Here is a 22,320-nt window from a genome sequence, read left to right as displayed (position 1 = left end):
CACGACAGCGAAGCTCCTGTCTTGGCCCTGCAGTTCAGACCTTCTATGAGAATAGCTACCTCCCACGACAGGAGAAGGCTTGGAGGACTAAACAAGTGTGTCATATGTCATCGTGGGAGCTTCTAGCCATGAGACATCAGGGGCTTCCCAGAGATTGGAGTCTGAACTCATTAGGATCTACATGTTCAGAGTGGTGGGAAACCATGCTTGGAATTGTGGGCTGGACTGACCATTTCTGTCAGGTCTGTAAGGCTGTATTTTGGAGGGAGGGCAGCAAAGGGATCACAAAGGGGAAGGATGTGGTTAAGCTCTTCTTTAAGAGCACAGCTTGTTATCTTTGGGGTCAAGAAAATTATAGGGGATTGATAAATTTACTAGAACAGCAAGAATCACATTGGGTTTTTTTCCAGCTTTAAATAAGGACATTCTTTTCCCAAAATATCTTCCTTAGGCTTAGAAGGATCCTAGGAAAGTTTCAGACCAACCCAAACACTTAAAAATTAATTTTGGTGAAGAGCTGCAGTCAGTGCTATTAGGACAGATGGAGCCCTTCAGTTACCCAAATCCTGCTACAGACACCATAAGGCTTCCTTGTCCGATTCAGACAACCTCCTGCCTCCTCTTAATCTTTTGGCTCAAAAAGGTTATATATTGTCTCTCATCTCTGGTTCAACCCTAGAGCTGACCCCAGCCACTGGGGTCACTGAGATGAAGTTTCTCCAGCTCTGTGGGACATTAAGGACCAGGTCTGTGAGGAAGCAAACTGAATTCCTCAGTAAAGAGCCAGGGGATGCGTTAGTCAAAATAAGAGGACATATCTGATGGCGAAAGTGCAGTCTCTGCTTCCTGCAGATGATTCTGTGTGGCCTGGCCCAGGACAATGTGATCTCTCCTTCAACCTCAAACAGCTGGTCAGGGCAGTTCTTCCCAGGAACTCAGCTTGTTTACTCTACCCTGTGGCCCAAATTCCCTCCTGAGCCCAAAGAAACCCCTCACAGTAGAAGTCTGGCCCCAAACTTTCACAATCAGGCCCTTTTCAATGGGTCTCCAGACACAGGGACACTAGACCAAATGGCATTGGGAGGCCCAGGTCAGCATGGCCAGTAGGGAGGGCGGGAGCTGAGCCCAGGACCACACTGTCCTGTGGCCCCTGCAGCCTGCCTGAGACCACAGGCAAGACGCACACAGAGACATCATTGCCCAGGCCATCCACTTCCTCCACAGCTCCCCAGGGCTCTCAGACCTCTGAGCTTGGCATAAAGCCTGCAGCAAGACCTCTGGACCCTTTAGTGAAGGCAGGAGAGGTGGGTAGGGGGCTGGGGCCTGAATTATGATGGGTAGCTGTCATCAGAGCCTGGCAGGTTTGATGTCCAAAGACAAAGCAAGGGCCAAATGTGACTTAAGAGTTTACTAGCATCATCAGCAAGCGAAACCACTGTGTACAGGCAGCCCAAAGCTGAGGATCTCTACCTACCATCAGTACCTCTATCCTTGCCCTAACCCCCAACTCCAGGCCCCAAGGTGTCCCCTGGAGCAGATTCTGCTTCTTGGAGGCACTAGGTGCAGGAGCTTTCCCTATCAACAAGCCAGCTTTCAGTTTCCTAAACCCACTTCATTAGGTTCAGGTCTACCCACCTGCCCCCACCCCAAGCCCAATTACAGTCTCACCTGCTGTGGTGGTAATCAGTAATTGTGCCAATTGAGCTAACTGCTGGGTGCTGAGGAGGAAGGGACACACCCACGCACTGCTGCTGAGGTGGTTTCTTCCAGAGCTGTTTGCCTACTGTGTGTGGGACTGATATCTAGGTGCTCTCTGAGAACTCCATGTACCCACTGCTCCCGACAACATCCCTTTCCACCCCCACCAGAGGAGACACAGCCCGAGGCAAGTCAAGGGCGGGGGCAGAAAGTGCTTCCACATCTCCAAGATGCTGCAGACAAACCTCAAGTCTGTTCTCAGCTGAGCAAGTGGGTGACACAAGGGTGATGTCTGCACAGAGTCAATCAGGAGATCTGGGTTTATGTTCTAGGTACCTGGGGAAAACCTGAGATCCAGGGGGATCAAGGGATCCTGGAATTAAGATACATGCCACCCTGTGCTGTGGGCTGCTGCCCCCAGCCTGGAGTTCTTGTTGCTCTGCTCCTATGGCCAAGAGTGCTATCCGTATCTGGCTTTGTCCATCCCGGCCAACCTTAACCAGGTAGTGCTAGATGGCTTGGTTATACCACAGTATGCTTGGGGATGAACCAAAGTAAAGGAAGAAGTTACCAAGTGAAAAGATGCCCCAGTTCCTGTTTTAGGTGAGAAGTCTAAAGAGCCCCTGCTCCAGGAGCAGCACATGTGGAAGCTTTGCTATCTTAGCTTAAGCAGTGGAAAGTGCTGTTCAGACACACCCACCCATACTGGTACTGCCTTTTAACCTAACCTTGAGTACTGAAAACTAGGATGATTGGCCACAGAGCATTGTTTAGAAATTGTGGCAGGGTATCATTTTCAGTCAATGATTTGTGAACATATATTTTTAATGGGTTTTCTGGTTCCTAAGCATAGGTTATAGTTTCTGAGAACCCTCTTGTTATCAAGTAAATTTGATCCTTTCTATCGTTTTTCACCAGCTGAAAGGCTTTCAAGGAATGGAAGCCAACCACGGTCCCAAGGAGAGTCTCTGATGAGCTGGTCTTCGGAGTCTACCAGTTCGATGGAGGTTGGGATGATGGCGATGGCCCTAATAATACTAAAAAGTCCCCTTCATCACACCCTTCAAATCACTCCTACGCCCAGGCTCTGTCACTCCTGTTTCCCTGGGTCCCTGCACTTCACCTGGCATCTGATTAGGCCCTAAGAGATCTCTTGCTGGGCCAACAGGTAGTGCAGTGTTAAGAACAGGTGTGTGCCCCTGTGTTTCTGAGGTCTCTTGGGCCTCCATTGATGTGTCTGCAGAGTCCCTGTAGACTCCTCAGTGCTGCACCAGCGCCAGGGCCCTTGCCTCCTCCTACCATTCAGGACTTTTAGCCTCAACTTTCCCCAGACCACAGACTCTTACGCCTCCTCCACAGTTTCCAGCTCCTAAGCCACTAAGGTAGGAATGTGAGAAATGATATCATCTCCCCAGCCAAGCCCAAGCTTACCCTTTTGAGATCTAAGCTCAGCTTGGATGGGAAGAGAGCTGGAGACTCTAAACCCAACCCTGCTATGGGAAGGAAACAAGACTCACAACGGAGTAACTATGGTGCTACCTAAATCTCCCCCACTCACACCACTTGCTCACCTGATCAGGGTATCTACCTACACTTCCTTTCCCCACTTCTACTCCCCAAACAAAAACATCTGCTTTTCTGATTTCTAAGAAAAGCAGAGACATTCCTGCCGATGAGACTTTTCAAAGCAAATTCCTCCCTAGTCAGTTACACTGAAGACAGCATAGGAATCTGCACATGTATGTATGTCTGCCTGTGCATGCAAGGAGGGAGGGTAGTGGAGGGAACTATGGGATGGGAGAAACCACAACAACTCAGGGAGAAGAGAATGGAGGAAGATTCAGGCAGACAAAGCCTGGAGAGCAAAGGGTTGGCTCAGAATTGTAGATGCGAGGAGGGGCTCACTTTTGATTACTGAACTGAGTGGGGTTCAGTAACCAGAGTGGTGTTGACTACTGAACTGGATCAACTCCTTTGTCCATCCCTCCTACATGCTGAAGAACATGAACACCCCAAGTAAATTATCCTCCTATGGCCAGGCACAGTGGCTCTCACCTACAATCCCAGCACTTTGGGAGGCCAAGGAGGGCAGACGGCTTGAGGCCAGGAGTTCAAGAACAGCCTGGTCAACACAGTGAAACCCTGTCTCTACTAAAATTACAAAAATTAGCCAGGCATGGTGGCACCTGCCTATAATCCCAGCTACTCGGGAGGCTAAGGCACGAGAATCACTTGAACCCAGGAGGCAGAGGTTGCAGTGAACTGAGATTGTGCCACTGTACTCCAGCCTGGGTGACAGAACAAGACTCTGTCCCAAAAAAAAAAAAAAAAAAATCCTCCTGTAGATTGTGTGAGCCAAGCAGTGGGGGCAAGAGAAGAGGTACACTGGACCGATCCAGGGCTAATCGATGCTGGTGTCAGACTGATGACTGCACCTGAAGTGGAAGAGAAACATAAAATAAGCACAAGATGAGGTCAGTTCCAGGGCCAGGGAATTTGACAATTCCCAGGGAATTCTCTCAGGAGAATTATGGGAGAATAATTCATGCTCATTTTCCTGGGAATGGCAATGACATCTTCAGTTTCTCTGGATACTTTCTGCTTAAAACCCCAGGATACTCAGAGAATCACCATGTATAATGTTGATGGATACAGCGTATCTGCTAAAGGACAGAGACACTCAGACTGCATTTCAAAAGTCCGTCTATTTTGTTCATAATCTGCAAGAACACAAAAATGTTTTTAGGGGAAATGATATAAAAAATGTTTGGTGTAGCAATATTAATATCAGAACAAACATAGTCTAAAGCAAAACGAAACAAAACAAAAACCCCCACAAGCATTATAGGGATAAAAAGGACGATTATTTAAGGATATCATATCAGGAAGATATAATAAGACTAAATGTGCACACATTTAGCAATATAGGCTTGAAATACACTAAGCAAAAATTGACACAATTACAAGGAGAAATTGACAAATACACAGAGTAGTAGATTTCTATTCATCGTTTTTAGAAACACAAAGCTTAAGAAGCCAAAAATCGAATAAATATAAATCATTTTAACAAAACTTATTGTTAAGTCCTGATTTGATGGACATATATAAAATCTTACACCCCACAATAGAGAAGACACACTTTTTTTGAGAACACATGACAAAATATTTATAAAAGTAAATCATAAAGCACTTCTCAAAAAACACCCAAATAAGTTTATATGTTCTGTCACCATAATAAAGTGAAATAAAAATTTAATTTCAAGAAGATAAGTAAAATATTTATTTGGAAAACTTCAAGTGCTCCCCTAAATGATCTAAATCAAAGAAATATAATTATAGTTATAAAATTGTTACAACCAAATAATAATGAAAACAATACACATCAAAATTTGTGGATGCAGTGAAAACAGTTTTTATAGGAAAATATATGGTTTTAAATATTATTAGAAAGTAACATTGAATGTTAGTGAGCTACATATTGAATTTAAAAACTGAGAACGTTCAAAGAAAGTAGAAAGAAACAAAAAAGCAAAAATTAATTAATGAGGAAACAATAATGACAAACTTGAAAGCTGGGTTCTAAGAGGATTAATAAATCTGATAAACTTTAAAAAAGTGAAAAGCAAGATTTGTCTAGGGAGAAAAAGGAGTGAAAAAGGAGCAGAAAGAGCCTTAAAGGCAAGTAGAGGTACTATTTTTCTGTTTTGTTTTTTGAGACAGGGTCTTGCTTTGTCACCCAGGTTGGAGTGCAGTGGTGTAATCATGGCTTGCTGCAGCCTCAAACTCCTGGGCTCAATTGATCCTCCCACCTCAGCCTCCTGAGTGGCTGAGACCACAGACACATGCCACCACATCCGGCTAATTTATAAAATTTTTTTTTATAAAGACAGGGTCTCACTATGCTGCTTAGGCTGGTTTCAAATTCCTGGGCTCAAGCAATCCTCCTGCCTTGGCATCCCAAAGTTCTGGGATTATAGGCATGAGCCACTTTACCTGGCCTAGAGGTACTGTTGATATGATAAAATCCTAGAGAATATGATGTTCACGGGAGAGACAAAGCCCCATCTCCCTTTCTTACTGGTGATGTGGTGCCCATGTCTTATTTATCTTTGTATCTTCGAAGGTTGGGAGCCCGGTACATAATAAGTATTCAACGGGTTTGCTGTATAGAATCAAATCCCCCTCTTGGTAGGTCGTCTATGGCCCCAATATTGGAACAAAAAGAGAGTTGAAATTTGCAACAGAGAATTAAATGCTGCTATTTGATACTGATGTTAAGAAAAGAACCAAATTTGGCTGGACACGGTGGCTCGCGCCTGTAATCCAAGAACTTTGGGAGGTTGAGGTGGGCGGATCACCTGAGGTCAGGAGTTTGAGACCAGCCTGGCCAACATGGCAAAACCCCATCTCTATTAAAAATACAAAAAAAAGAATTAGCTGGGCATGTGGCACATGCCTGTAATCCCAGCTACTGGAGAGGCTTGAACTCAGGAGGCAGAGGTTGCAGTGAGCCAAGATCTCACCACTAAACTCCAGCTTAGGTGACAGATTGAGACTCTGCCTCAAAAAAAGAAAAGGACCAAAGTTTAGAATGCTTAAAAAACAATAATCAGAGCAAATCAAAATTACCCTTATAATAATATTCTCATTTACTTGGATGAAATTTGCTTGAATAAGAAAGGAAGGGGTAGTGTTGTAGCTGCCAGGGAGAGTGTTCATCACCAGGGCACACCGAGGGGACTGTGTCCCACACATGAGCTTCAGCTGCCATGACTGTCACATGCAGGAAGCAGATTGATCATGGTGGCTGTGCCCAAGCATCTTCAAGGCTAAGAAAGCGAGACCTGCCAGATTCTCACATCAGTCTACAAAATCAAAGGAGTTAATCTTGGCTTTCACAGACACACTCATGCGTGTCAGAAGCAAGATCAGGAACGCAGCAAAGTTTGAGCATATCTGGCTGGGAATGGAAAATGGTAAGGCACACAGATCCAGCACACTGAAGACTAGCATTTCCAAAAATGTGACCCTTTCCAGGCACCTAGCCCTGAGCCATTCCCTTGTGGCTCTGACTGCCATTTTGACTTTGTCCCCTTCAGAGAGGTCACCCCAAGCCTTATCAGGCATTGCAAACTCAGTGTGAGTTCGTATATCAGATGATTTCCTGACATGAGCATTTGATGGGGGCGGGTTGGGTGGAGTGAGCTGAGGGCATGGGAGCAGGAGGGCATGAGGGCACTGGCCGCCTGAGGGGAAACACTGGCAGGGAAATCTGCCTAATGCAGAGTCCCACCCAGGGCCAGCGCTGAGCATGTGGTCAGCTGAAGGGAGAGCCCACAAGCCAGGAGAGACAGGAATGCGCTCTGGATGCCCCAGCACAGCTGGAAGCCATGTGGCCTCTCTGGGTCAGGGCCAGGAACACAAGAAGACTAGCAATCAGAGGGTGGAGAGAGAGAGACACATAGCATCTGACTCCGTAAATAACAGCTTCCAGAGAAATAGCTTCACGTGAGTGCACCGTGGAACGGATACAAGGATGTGAGTTGCTATCACTCCATCAGCCCCACTTGCCATGTCAGCAGTGCCCAGACACCAGGAGGCTTTGAAGGCAAAGCTCAGCAACCCCAAAACAATCCTAACAAACATTGTAAGGCGCTTTACAATGTAGAGACGTCTTTCAAATGTATTATCTCCCTTGAGTCTCACAACATCCTCTGGGAAGTATGTATTTAAGAGTGTTTTTTTTTAATTTTGCAAAAGAGGAAACTGAGGCTCAGCAAAGATAAGAAACCAGGGACAGACCTGGGACTTCTAACTCCTGACCCAATATGTTCCATGCCTTTGCTTTCAACGTGTGGTCCACAGATCAGCAGCACTGGCCCACCCTAGGAGCTTGTTAGGAAAATGGAATTGCAAACCCAAACCTCATGAATCAGAATCTACATTTCAACAAGATTCCCTGGCAATTCACATTTTACATGCACATGAAAGCTTGAGAAGCATTATTTCTACCATATCAGATCAGTCCTCATAAGCACCACAGGATGTGCCTGAGACATGTACTCTTAGGGCATCTTAGCATTTTAGAGCTGGAAGGAAATTCTCAACAGCTCTTAGGTCCATTCTGTCGTGGGACAAATAATGACACTGACACATTTGCAAAGCAAGTCCCTAGGAGAACAAAGGTAAAAACCAAAATCTCTCTTTTGACTCAAAAGGCTTCCATTGTAATTGTCCTCTTTCTACTTCTTTATGTCTTTATTTTCATATTTGGTGCTTTATATTTGGAATTGTGATTTCTTTTTTTTTCTTTCTGTAACTGGCAGGCCAGTTATGTACCATTTAGGCTAATAGTAAACTTCATTGCATTTTCTGAACACACATTAATAGAGAATGAAACAGTAACAAGAACAGAAGTGATAATGGCCTTTTCTAGCATGCTCTCCTTTTTCAGACTTTTATACCTAGGGTCAGTCATATGATAGGCAGCAGCAGAAAACCAGCCTAGTATGAAAGATCAGTCCTAGATAATCTGAGACAGTCATGGAACTGCTTACAAATATACATTAGATATAATGATATGTGGAGAGATCTACTTAATAATAATGTGTGGAGACATATCTATGTATCTGCAAGGATTCAGGCCACTCTATTAAAAGTGCACCTGGTGAGCACAAGCGCAGGACTGGCACTTTTCTGGTTAACTTGCTAAATATAGATGGCCAAACTAGATCACTCAGGCCAGTGGTGATAAATATTCTGGTTTGGCTGTTTTCATTCATAAAATTAACCTGATACTTGCCAAATCACTGCTTCATTCATGTTCTATGAAAAGAAAAGTAATGCTCATGTGAGTGTGAACAAACGTGGTTTAATACGCGTATTTACATGTAACTCAGCTCTGTTGAAATGAGATAATATGGACTCAAGCATTCATCCCACAAATGATGGGAAATCCAGGTATCTAATCCTAATATCTCTAGGAAGGTTTGGGGTGGGAATGGAGTTGGGCTTATGTTTCTTTCGGTCACTTCTGGTTCTAAGTTCCTGCTTCTATGGAATTTTATATCTTTTTTTTTAACGTCTTGCGTCTTGTGGACATTTCCACCTCCACCTCCGTTGATTCAAACATGTAATTCAGCCCATATTTCTTCAATTCTCTAAGTTGTTTCCACAAAGGCCAGGGAATGTCAACTGCCTATGGACTGCTGCAGAGTTGAAGGTAACTGAGGGGCAGTTCTTTGCTGCATAACAGAATCAGTCGTAATGTTGATCACTAGAATCTTTGTCCTTAAAAGCCCTTCAGCTCCTTCCTCTCCCCATATTCCCACCATGGGGAACTACCTTCTACTTGGACTCAAGCCTCCTACCATGTTGTGGCTCTTTCCTCATCCAGTCTCCTTCTAAACCGACCAGTCTTCACCCACAAATTCCTATGTTGGTTGTCTTTGTCTCAGTCCAAGCCCACTTTATGCAAGGACTGCCTTCCACAACTCAAACAGCCCATCTTGGTGTTTGTTCAACGAGGTGCTTAAGATGAATTTTCCCTGTCAGTGACAGAGGCCCCTTTCCCAGCACACCAACACCTTCTGTTACAGACAGCGGTCTGTGTGCTAGTGTGTACCTGTGCATGCATGTGCAAGCATGCATGAGAGCATATGTATGTGCAAGTGTGTGTATGTGTGGCTGTGTGTGTGCACATGCAGGGAGCAGCCCTAAGAATTAGATCAAATGTGATTGGGAAAAGGCACATTAGACTCACTTGTTAGGTGTTAGATCCAGAGCTAGGAAACCCCACACGTCAGTGTTATGAGAGCCCCAAGGAGGTGATTCCCTATACCCAAACTGCATCTGCTTGAAATTTAATCAATCAATTATGAAATGACATAGAGATGATCCAAAGGAAAATTAAGAGAGCCATGGGGAACTGGAAAGACAGAAAAAGAATCAGTTGAACAGCAAGTTCCAAGGTCATCTGGATTCTCAGAGACCTGGGCTACAGTGACTTGCCACACATCCCACTGGGAAGGACAAAGGTGGGTAGTAGTTTCTACTTCTTGGGCATGGAAGACCTTCGTGTGGGGAACAAGAAGAGCTGTATAGCCTCTTCCTCCCCAGAGATCTCTGAAGCCCAAGATAGTCCACCTGTAAAAATGGATCCTGGAGGGAGAAAGAGGGCAAGGATGAGCTCTCAAAGCCAAACCTAGTTTAAGAGATTTCCAAGCAAAGGAACATGAGCCCAGGGTTAGAAGGAGTGCCTTCTTGAGCTGCATCCAGAGTTAGAAGGAAGGACTTCTTGAGGGTTGGGGGAACAGGATGGGGTTAGCATTTCTTATTTTTTTATTTTGTTTACTTATTTTGAGACAGAGTCTTGCTCTGTCACCCAGGCAGGAGTGGAGTGGCCCAGTTACAATTCACTGCAGCCTCAACCAGCTGGGCTCAAGAAATCCTCCCACCTTAGCTTCACAAATAACTGGGACTACAGGCGGCACCCACCAACATGTCTGGCTAATTTTTTTGTACGTTTTGTTGAGATGGAGTCTCCCTCCATTGCCCAGGCTGGTCTCAAACTCCTGGGATTAAATTATCCTCCTGCCTCAGCTTCTCAAAATGCTGGGATTACAAGTGCAATCTACTGCACCCAGTGCGGTTAGCATTTCACCAGCTCCTTCTCCCACGTTGCTTGTGTTCCCCAGGGCTTAGAGCCTCCAGAGGAGTGAGGTCTCTAGACAATATGTTCAATGTCACAAATGTCACAGGGAGAGGCAGGTGAGACCAGGACGCCAGTAGATGTGTGCTAATGGCCTGCCCTATCATATGTCCAGGCAGCCTCGCTGGGCCCCAGCATAAAGAGGCCCCTGCAGCCTGGCCTCTGCCCTTGTTGTAGGGCAGCACTGCCAAGTCCAGGAGAATCCTCCCTCTACTCACCTCCTCCAGCCCCACTAGATCCTGACCTGGCTTGAACAGCCATGCCCCTCCAACTGGGATGAGTTCTTCAAGGAATGAGAAACAGAGACAGCACCCCAGCTCCATCCCTGACTTCCGGTGTAAACTTTGCTAAGCTGCAGAATCACCTGAGCACACATTTCCTTGTTTCGGGAATGGCAGTAATAATGCCTACTTTGTGGAGTTGTTTTAGGATGAAGTGGAGGGTATCCGGCTTTGGTATGGGGGACACTGGAACTGGCTGTGGCTTCCTCCAGGGCCACAGCATGTTGTCCAGTGCTCAAGCACTGAGCACTTGAGGGCAGGGACAAGTCTCACTTATCTCTGTGCCCTCGATACCGGGCACAGTGCCCAGCTCATTCTATGGTACCCAATAAGCATGTGTTGAGCTAGATTTGGCAAGTCAGAAGGTCATAGAGAAAGAAGTATCTGACAGGTTCTGTCTGTCACCTTCGAAGGGCAAGGACCTAAGTCCCCACCCCCACCCCAGGACCCACCTCCCCCAAGCCCCACCCAGCTCTCAGTGTCTCCCAGCGCTTCCTCTTCACCTCGTTTCTCTCTTGGGCCAAGGATCACACTGGGAGTGTCCCACACGGATGCTCTGTCTGACATGCCCTGCTCTTCCCTGATTAGGTTCCACAACTGCTCCACCTGATCCTAGGCCTCTGCACACTCCCTGGGTCCCATTACCCCATCAGGCCTGGACCCCTCCACGGGTCCCCTCACTCACACACCCTCTCACTCACCTGGTCTCCAGATAAAATATAGGATGCCTAATGGAAAGCCTACTTAGGCAGTACCTTTCCACCAACAATGGTCTTCCCATCCTCCATACCTGTCTTCCAGTCCTACCGGAACTGAAATGACCTTAGCAGCTGGCACTGGTCATTCATTTATTCATTCACTCATCCAATACATTTTTACTGCACATATACCAAATGCCAAGCCGTCTGCTAAGCACTGGGGTTACAATGACGAAAACATAAGACGCAGACCCTGCCCTGTGCAGTTTACATTCTGGAGTGAACAGCAAAGGTGAAAGAGAAGAAACAAATAAATAAAATCATTACAAAGCACAATCCATGCTATCATGCAAAGAAACTAAATAAAGGGCTGGAATAGAAATGACAAGAGGTGGGCTGGTTTGGACAGGGCAGTGAGGAAGACCTCTCTGCGGAGTTGACACTCAGGCGGAGATGACACTCAGGCAGACATGAAGGGTGAATATGGAGCCAGCTCCGGGTGTGTGTGTGTGTGTGTGTGTGTGTGTGTGTGTGTGTCTGTGTCTGTGTGTGTCTGTGTGTGTTTTGTGTGTGTGCTGGGAGAGGGCAGGATTCTAGTCCCTATGGTAGGAAAAGAAATTCTACTAATGGGAGCTGAAAGATTCCAGTGCCTTGCCAAGGATAAGGGTATAAGAGAAGGTTGGGAAAATGGGAAAAGTGCAGAATTACTCAGGGCATCATAGGCTATGGTAACGTTCCAAAAACACACACACGCGCGCACGTGCACATGTGCACACACACAGCACACATGCATGGGCACACCAAAAGGCTTCAGGAGAAAAGATATCATGAACCGAATGCTATTAAAAGACAGTTTTGTTTTGCGGAGTTTTTTTAGTTTTTGTTTTTGTTTTTGAGACCGGGTCTTACTCTGTCACCCAGGCTGGAGTGCAGTGGTGCAATCTCAGCTCACTGCAGCTTGGACCTCCCAGGCTTAAATGATCCTCCCACCTCAGCTTCCCGAGTAGCAGAGACCACAGGTGCATACCACTACACCTGGCTATTTATTATTTTTTTATATATAGATGAGGTCACGTTATGGTGCCCAGGCTGATCTCAAAGTCCTGGCCTCAAGTGATCCTTCCAAAAAGACAATTCTTAATACTTCCTGGAGATTGAAATGGAGTAACTGAGGGTTGGCAGCAGGCAGGCCAGTCTTGAGGCCACTGTGGAGACCAGATAAGAGAGGGCAGTGGCTTAGAAAAACCAAAGCCATGGTGGCCATGGAGAGGAATGGCGGAATCGCACTTGCATTTTGTGTGGGACCTGGTGGACTTGATGGCATATTGGATGTGAAAGGTAAGGCAGCACCAAGCCTGCAGTCTTGAGCAACCGGAAAGATGAAGGTGAGACAGGCTAGACCAGGGTGAGAAACGGGAATCAAGAGTTGTCATCTAGATGCATTAAGTCAAAATGTCTGCGAGGCCTCCAACAGAAATGTCCAGGGGATCTGCTTCTGGGAGTCAGAACTCAGAGGAAGAACAGGGCTTGCCACCATACAGATGGTGTCTAAACCACAGAAACACGGACAGAGGGGATCGCAGCACCAAGTCCCTGGAGCACTGGCTTTCCAGTCACTTTGAAGAGAAACCTGCTAAGAGGCCTGAGAAGGAGCCACAGGCGAGGCAAGAAGGAATCAGCAAGGACAGCGCCGCATGGGGAAGCAGAAGGGAGAAGAGAAGTTCTGGGGACGGGAGTCAGCTCAGTCGCGGCTGCTGCGAGAGGGCATGGGAGGCACAGAAGCGCCCCTCAGGCCCTGAGTTTCATATGAACAGCTGCAGTGGAGCAGTGGCCAGGGCTGGGGGAGTGGGTTGAAGAGAGAATGGCTGGGTAGGAAGTGGAGGCAGCAAGTGGGCCTGCTCTTGTGAAGAGGGTCAGCACAATAGCCTAGCAGAGACGGATCCTTTAAGAGATGAAAGGTAGGCCGAGGTGGGTGGATCACGAGGTCAAGAGATTGAGACCATCCTGGTCAACACGGTGAAACCCCGTCTCTACTAAAAATATAAAAATTAGCTGGGCATGCTGGCACGCGCGCCTGTAGTCCCAGCTACTCAGGAGGCTGAGGCAGGAGAATTGCCTGAACCCAGGAGGCGAAGGTTTCGGTAAGCTGAGATTGCGCCATTGCACTCCAGCCTGGGTAACAAGAGTGAAACTTCGTCACAAAAAAAAAAAAAAAAAAAAGATATGAAAGGTAGAGCATGCTGATGGGAACGGTCCAGGAGAAAACAGGGTGGTGTTGGGGGTTGGGGGAAGATAAAAAGGACAGCTGAGGAACCCTCTCATTCAGGTGCCCCCACCTTCCCCCACAAAAGCGAGACAGTCCCGGCCCTGGGACCTGGACCCAGGCCTGGATGGAAGGCAGAGGCCCAGCCCCCGCTCAGGTGGAGAAAGCCGTGGGGGAGAGGACCTGCCTTTGCTCTGGAAATAGAAAACCAACACTGGTAACTGAGTAACTCCCGGAGAGGGGTGCAAAGGCACTGGCAGCGTCTGAAGGAACAAAAATAAACTGTCCCACTTGGGCGGCGAGGTGGATCGGATGTGGGGGGTGCAGCGGCCTGACCTGCGGGGCCACGTGGCTCTTCCCAGTCCTGCTTGGCCACGGCCAGAAGCGACGGCTCCTGAGAGGCAGAGCATTGCCAAGAAAAGGTCATGCGCTCAGCCCCAGGCCGGCTGGTCCCATTTCCTCTACCCACCGCCACTGCCTGCTCCTTGCAGCCTGGCACACCACCCGGACGGACGGCCAGACAGACAGAGGAGGAGAGCCTCGCAGCACCAGCCAGCAGAGAAGGCCTTTGCGCGGGATCCAGCAAGGCTGCTGCCCTGCCTCCCTCCGCCCACCGCCCGCCCCTCTCTGACCATGCCAGCCCCTGGTCCCAGCTCCCCTCCCACACCCCTCCAGTCTGCAGGAGGCAGCCTTGACTGCCAGCCTCTCTCAGACCTCCCTCTTCTTCGGTCCCAAAGTGCATGCCACACACCTGCGCACCCCACATACCTGCACACCCCACAAACCTGTGAACCCACACACACCTGTGCACCCCACACACCTGCGCACCCCACAAACCTGAGCACTCCCATATGCCTACACACCCCCACACACCTGCACACTCACACACACCTGCTCACCTCCACACACCTGCACACACAACTGAATGGCAGGCTCCTGGGAGAACTTTTTACCAGCGTCCAGGAGCCTCTGAGTGACGGGCTGGGCAGCGGGTGTACACTGTGCCCACTTACTTTCTGCCTCAGTACCGAAGTCCTCCCTCGCCTTGGGCCGGGCCCCTGCGTCTCTCTTTGGCTTCACCCCTGTCCCCAGGCTCACCGCCAATGTCGCAGGAAGCAGAGACACGTCTCCCGCTGCAGCAGACCACCCAGGGCCCCACTGCGATCCAGCCCCCAGGCCTGCCCTCCTCCCCACCACACCAGGACAGCAGGGCCTTGAGGTGCCAGGCTGCAGGGAGGGGGATGGGCCCGCTTTCCTGAGGGGAAAGGAAGGTGAGAGTCAGTGACCTGAGAAGTTTCCATGAACTCTGGCCATGAGGGAGCAGGGGGGCACAGGGGAGCTGGGCCCCACACAGCAGGAGGGAGCCACCTGGCAAAGTGGTTTCCTCACCATCAACTTCTAATTGGATCTCAAAGTAAACAGGCACATAGGGCCTGCCCTGAGGAAGGAGATCGGCTGGGAACTGCTTGCCACCATCGGCATTAGAGGAACCAGAGGGGTCTGGAGCATGGGGGTCAGGGCTGTGGACAGCCCTGCCGTCCATCCTGAGCAAGGGGAGATGGCCTGCCCAGGGAGGACGGTGAAGGCCGTGCCCATCCCCACCCCCACTGGCCCAGTTGAAGTACGATTCATTGATGGGTAAACCGAGTCCGTGTGAGTGAGAGAGAAGGGCTCATGTTTGCTCTGAGAAAGCACCTAGTTCTGCACCTCCAGCTGCTGACTCAGCTGCCTCCCGTCCCTAGCCCTCAACCCCTTCCCTAAGCCGATGGGAACAAAGACGCCGCCAGTTTCCAGTTGTAAAAATCGGAGAAACAATCAAGAACAAAGATCAAGGCTTCACATTTTCCATGACATTGGTGCAGGGGCGGGGGCACCATGCCTACCTGGCACAGTTCCCATTCCCCATGCCCTCTGGGAAGCAAGAAACTGCCATCTGGGCATGGGCAGTGCCAGCCTCTCCATTAGCATGGTGCCTCCCTTAGGTCAGCCTGGGTGGCTGTATCAGCCAGGCCAGGCTGTCTCCACAGAGCCTTCTGAACTCAGGGTCTCTCAAGCCCCAATTCCTCCCAGTTCTGGGAGAGCAAGCAGCCTCAGAGGCCAGGAGCTGGGAAGCAGGGAGCCCATCCAGCAGACCCCAAAACCTGCGGCACTATACAGAGGTCAAGGGTCAGAGGGAGAAAGGCAGGTGGGTAGCAGACAGAGGACTGGAGAAGCAGGTATGGACTTGGGGCGGGTGGGGTCATAGGGGTGGTGAGGGGCAGAGTTCTGGAATCCACCTGCAAGATGTCACAGGGCAGCTGAGCCTGGGCTGCTTCCCAGGGTATGGCGGGCATCGGCTAATCTCCCTGTCCTCACCCCTCTCCTCTGGCGGCCGACTCTCGAAGCTTCTGGGGGAGCTAGAGTGATGAGTCCACCCAGGTAAACAGATGGTGATACAACTGTTTGATGGAGTACTCTTCAGCTGTTAAAAGTGAAACAAACCCATTGATGCTGGCAGAGAAAGTGACCAAGGTATATTAAGTGGAAAATGAAAGGTGAAAATGATATATAGATTCTGATGCCATTTTGTTAAAAATAAATAAACCTAATACTACTACATTTGGATATGTATACCTAGATCATGTAAATAACTATATATTTGAATGTGCTTGAAAGAAGGATAAAAGGATAAATACTAAATGGTTAGACATTTGTGTATGAATTTTTAAAAATAAGCATGTATAATTTTATAATAAAGAAAAAAGGTGAGGGCAGAGGAGATGGTTCAGAACAATGCAAGTCTGTGGATAGATGTGAACATGCCAGGTGCACATGCACACACACGCACACACATGCACACACACACGTGCACACACACACATGCACACACGAGCACACACGAGCACACATGCATGCACATGTGCATACCTACACATGCACATGCTGCACACATGCACATGTACACGTACACACGTGCACACATGCACACACGTGCACACCCATACATGTACACTCACACACACAGGCAAGCACACAAATGCACACACATGCACATGCACACCAAGCACATCTGACCAAGGAGGGCACACCTGGTGAATCTGGCAAAACTTGGGCAGCACTTGGCTCAGGCACATACCCAAAATCCTCGGTTTCCTTGGCATGTGTCAGGATGGGGCCAAGGCTCTCTGGAGTCACTGATCCTATCCCAGGTCAGCTCAGCTCCTCTTGCTTCCCTAGCTTCCAACTCATCTCCCCAGGAGCCTCACCATTTCTTGCCAGTTCTCAGAAAGCAGGACCCTATTAATAAAGTCAGAAGAGTCAACAATTTCTGGTGAACAGCACCCCGCCTGGCTATGAAGATGGCCTCCCTCTTCTCTAGGGCACTGGAGTGGTATCTGCAATGCTGTGGCTGTCCCAGAGTTTCCTGTGGATTCTCGTCTGACCAAGGAACACCCTGGGAAACACCCAGCCATTCCAAAACATGATCCTGGTTCTGCCACTTACTTCTTCTCCAGTGTTGGACTAGTTATTTAACCTTCCTGAGCCTCTGTTTCCTCATCGGTAAAATGGGAATAATAAGGTGATTGTGAAACTCAAAGATGATAATATCTAAGAAACTCTACATTCTTTGGAAGACAAACAAGGAAATGATGACACAAACATCAGGATACCAGTTCCCTCAGGGTGGGGCAAGGGTTGTAATCAGGGAAGGACACAGGGCTTCTAGAGTGTTGGCAGTATTCTATATCTTGACCTAGGCAGTGAGAACCCAGGTGTTTGATTTATAATTATTAATCTGTACCTATATATGTAATATACATGTGTTATGTTTCACAATGACAAAAGAAAAAGTAAACACTTCATTTTCTTGTTCAGTATAAACATAAAAGTAGTAGTAAGAAGTGCAAATTCCTGTCTTCATAGCCTCAGAGGAGCCTCTGGGACTGTACATTTTGTCTGGTTTCCCAGGGAATTGAAAGTGGGTAGAGAGTGGTAGGGCTCTGGCTGAGTTCACTGGAAGGCAAGGATCAGCTGATGAGTACAGATTCCAGTTATAAATTCAGACCAATGTCGTTTTCCTTGCTGGGGGGTGCCTAGGAGGGCAGATGGCTTTCAGAGAAGCTGTCAGTCCACTCCAAACAGCTCTCCCTCCCGTGGCGTCTCCCCCACAGACTGCTGAGGACAGCGGGCTCATCTCCCCACTCAGTTCCTGGCTGGGGTGGTCCTCACCCCTGCAAAGCTCCCTGGACCCCAGCCAAGCCCTTTTCCACACCTACCCACCACCTCTACTCTTCAACACAGCCTTTTCCTTGGGCCTCGGCACCCCACCTTGCTGGCCACAGACAGGAATCCCTGTCTTCCCCAGCCCCTGCAAGCCCCCACATCCCCAGCTCTTCCTCCCCTGCTATGGGTTCCCCTAGACTTTGAGGAACACTCTGCCACTGAGCACAGGCATCACCCCCTTTCACCAGCCTGCTCACCTGGTAATCTCCGCACAGTGAAGCGGGGGGCAGTGCACAGGAGAAGCCAGGACACAGAGGCGGGGCTTCCTGCCCACCCAGGTCCTGGACCCCGGGCATTGGGCAGCCCTGAGGGCTGAGTCCACCCTGCCATCGGAGGCCACAGGAATGGCCACGTGGGCCTGTCCAGGGCACTGCCCAGTGGCTGTCAACGCCTTCCCCTCCACATCTGACTCGCTCCCTGTCCCTCTGACTCAGCTTCTGTTTGACTCTGTGATTTAGTTTCCCCCCATCCCTAATTTTCTATGGGTCTCTGTCTTCACAGTCCCCAGCCTGCACAAGGGCAGCATGAACCTTTCCTCCATCTGCGTGTGGGGCAACCCTGAGCCTCTGGGCCTGGCTGTCCGCCTGCGCCAGGGCGCTCTGTCTGGGAGGTCTCCCCACCCCACTGAGGGAGGCAGCTGAGGAGAAGAAAGAAGCCCGAGGGCCTCAGTGGCAGAGCCGGGCTAAAAGGGAATAAGAAGCTGATGAAACCAGGGCGCTGGAGGACGGGGCTGTGGAAGGGTGAAAGGGAGGTGGGCCATGAGGTGAATGGGGCGCATTGGAGGCAGGCCGGGGTGGCCGAGGCTTTACATAATCAGAGCTGAGAAGTCGTTGAGGTCTGGAGAAAAAAAAGTATTGGGGGAAATGAAGGTGGATTGCAGGGACGGGCTCTGATACTAAGAAGTTCTTTTCAGCGTCTAACTTCAGTCCTGCCTGCAGCAGAATCAGCTTTCTCTGTGTGTAGTTCTTGCACCCTGGAAGCTCACACAGGGCATAATGTGAAAGGAAGCACAGGAAGTGCTTGGGAGGGGCAGAGAGTCTTTCTCCTTGGCCTGGGAAGCCACCACAGTGTCCCGTCCCCACTGCCAACCACCTGATAGCTCCCCAGTCCTTGGCATAGCCCAGAGACCAAGCTGTTGGCAGTGGCGGCTCCTAACCATTCAGACAATCTTCTTTTCACAAGTTTATTTATTATTATTTTCCCACCTCTCCACCCCTTCCCCACCAGCTGCTTAAAATATGTTTCAAACAGAAAAATCCAACCACAGCTGGAAACCAACCCTAAAGTTAGTCCAGAACGTGGGAGCTGCCAGGGAAAATTGCTGGGGCTCAGGCTGTGGGAGGAAGGGACTCAGCCGCAGAGACAGGCTCGCTCTGCGGGGCCTGCAGCAAGGACACGGACTCAGGGAGAGAGCACTGGCCCCAGCATCAGTCCACAAGCCGTCAGTGAGAACTGCCTACATACCAGGCCCTGCACCACCACCATGAGGGACACAAATTGCTTTAAGTAAAAGGGGCTCACCCCATTCTCAAGAAGTTACAGGCTTAATAAGGAGGCAAGACACAGACACAAACACTCCAGTGGCAATCATAGCATGCACTTACAGGGTGTTTGCCATGCTCAGGGTCCTGACCTAAGCACTTTACATGTAGTAATTCATTAAAAACCCTCATCAGCCCTGTAAGAAAGGTACTCTTATTATTTCCATCTTATAGAGGAGGAAACTGAGGCACACAGAAGGTAAGAAACTCTCTTTTTTTGAAAGACAGAGTTGCACTCTGTTGCCCAGGCTGAAGTGCGGTGGCACAATTATGGCTCACTGCAGCCTCAACCTCCTGGGCTTGGGTGATCCTCCCACCTCAGCCTCCCAAGTAGCTGGGACTACAGGCACACATAACCATGCCCAGCTAATTTTTACTTATTTTTTATTTTTGTGCAGGCAGGGTTTAACCATGTTGTTCAAGCTGATCTCAAACTCCTGGGTTCAAGTGATCTGCCCACACCAGCCTCCCAAAGTGCTGGGATTACAGGCGTGAGCCACTGCACCCAGCCAAGAAACTCTCACACCACAATTCAACTAGTAAACAGTGGAGTCAGGATCTGGGCCTAGGGAGTCTCTCCTGAATCCATCTCAGCAGCTATGCTATGCTGCCTCTGCACAGTCATGCAAGGGGAGAGGCAAAACCCCTGAAAGAAGCATAAACAAATCAACATGAGAGCTTAAAGAAGGGAGAGATGGTCCCCAGCAGAGGGTCAGAATCAAAGAGAGCTCCCTGGAGGAAGTAACATAGAGCAGCCTCTGGAAGGACAGTGGGGCTCTGAGCCATACTCAGGGGCAGGGACAGAAGGTCTACAGCAGAGATCACTAAAGCAGGAGCAGAGACAGCACCCAGGTCAGCTCCTGGTGTGCAGCACCACCCAAAAGCCTGTCCTCAGGCAGCCCAGTGCCCAGAGCGGACACTGGCCAGAGGAAGATGTCCAGGCAGGCCAGGCTCAGCCACAGTGGAACAGCAATTCAGATTCAGGCTGCAGCTCTCCAGTGTCCTCAGCCTGTGTTATCTCCCTGCACCTCCTACCTGCTCCATTTTCTCACTCTCATCACTAATCCAGGTCCCCTTGCAAACCTGTTCACGGGGAGGGTGAAAGACAAAAATGACAACACTTGAAAAACCTCTTTATAATAGAAATATTTTATGGCATCTAATTTAGACAAAAATCACCCCGCTGTCTTGTTTGGATGGTTGGGCCCAGTAGAGTGGCCACAGAGCCATGTGGCCCAAAGCCCCAGGAGATAGGGTGGTGGGTGTGTGGGTGGACTCCACCTCTCCCTACCCAGCCTGTACTTGGCTGAGATGCCAGGTCATTTGGCATCTCTGGGCCTCAGTTCTCTTGGATGTGAAGATGAAGAAATATGAGCCCTTTCCCAGCTCTGGACCCACAGCTCCAGCCATAGCCTCCAGCTGCAAGCATCCACCTGTTCCAAGGTGCATCCCGACCCCTTCCTGTCCCGCCAGGCAAGAGCAAGTCACGCCAGCCCCCAGCCCACTGCTTTGGGTAATCCAGCCTTGGGTGGGCTCCTTCCCTTTGATCCTGGCTGCCTCCTGATCCCTTCAGTGGAGGCAAGCAACCTCCAACCTCTTGTGGGTTTTTTTTTTTTCAGAGATGGGGTTTCGCTGTGTTGCCCAGGCCAGAATGCAGAGGCTATGCATGGGTACGCTCATAGTGCACTGCAGCCTCGAACTCCTGGGCTCAAGCCATCCTCCTGCCTCAGCCTGCCAAGTAGCTGGGACAACAGGCATGCCTGGCTCCTCCTGTGGGTTCTAAGAAAGGAAGGAATTACTCCTGTGGGTTTTAAGAAAGGAAGGAGTCTGGAGGCCCAGCCCAGGCCTCCCACGCCCCCTGGCGGAAAGAACAGAGCTGTGTCCAGACCTGCACTGTAATCTGTGGCCAACCTTCCCACCGCGCTCCCCTCCCACCCCTCCTCTCTCTTCCCTCTGACCTTATTCATTCACCCTTAACTGCACATGCACTGGGTGCCAGGCACATGCCACGAGATGGGGCGTGGAAGTGACTGCAACACTGTTCCTGTCCCAAGGTGCTTCCTGTTCACTCAACTCCATTCAATTCATTTAATAAATATTTACAGAGCTTCTACTCTCCGCCAGGCTCTCTCAAGGCCCCCAGGACACCATCCTGCCCTCACAGAGTTTAGTCTAACAGGACATATGGTCAATAAACAATCATCACACAGTAGATGAGCCACATGCCAGAGAAGAAGCCAAAAGGAGATCCTCCAGATGCACCGACAGCTGCCCTCATGCCCAGCTGGGGGATGGAGGAGCAGAAGAGGGTGTGGGTGCACACGTGTGTAAGTGGGTGCACATGCGTGTACGTGTGTGCGCATGTGTGTACGTGTGTGTACACTAAGGGACAGTAGGAGACAGATTTGCAGAGATGGCAGAGCCACATCAGGGCTGGGCTCGAGCAGCTGTGTAGGATCCCTCTGGGCACAGGAAATGGGGTGTGGGTGGGGCAGGGCGGAAAGAACATCCCACACCAAGAGGACAGACCGAATAAGGACACAAAGTCCTGGCATGTTTAGGAAGCTACAAGTAGTCTGTTGTGGTATGAGTGTGTGGTCAGTGCCAGAGGCAGCAGGAGGGTGGAAGAGGCCTCGAAAGTTGTCTAAGGGGCTCAGGTCTGATCCTGGAGACTGTCAGGAGCCACTGAAGGCTTCAAGAGACGGAATGATACCAATGCTTCTGCTTTCAGAAAAGGACCATTAAGTCCAGGTGCGGTGACTCACGCCTGTAATCCCAGCACTTTGGAAGGCTGAGGCAGGCAGATCATGAGGTCAGGAGTTCAAGACCAGCCTAGCCAACATGGTGAAACTCCGTCTCTACTACA

This window comes from Cebus imitator, unplaced genomic scaffold (genome assembly GCF_001604975.1).
Source record: "Cebus imitator isolate Cc_AM_T3 unplaced genomic scaffold, Cebus_imitator-1.0 Scaffold2, whole genome shotgun sequence".
NCBI lineage: Eukaryota > Metazoa > Chordata > Mammalia > Primates > Cebidae > Cebus > Cebus imitator.
The sequence above is the reverse complement of the archived record's forward strand: the minus strand, read 5'-3'. Positions refer to the sequence as shown.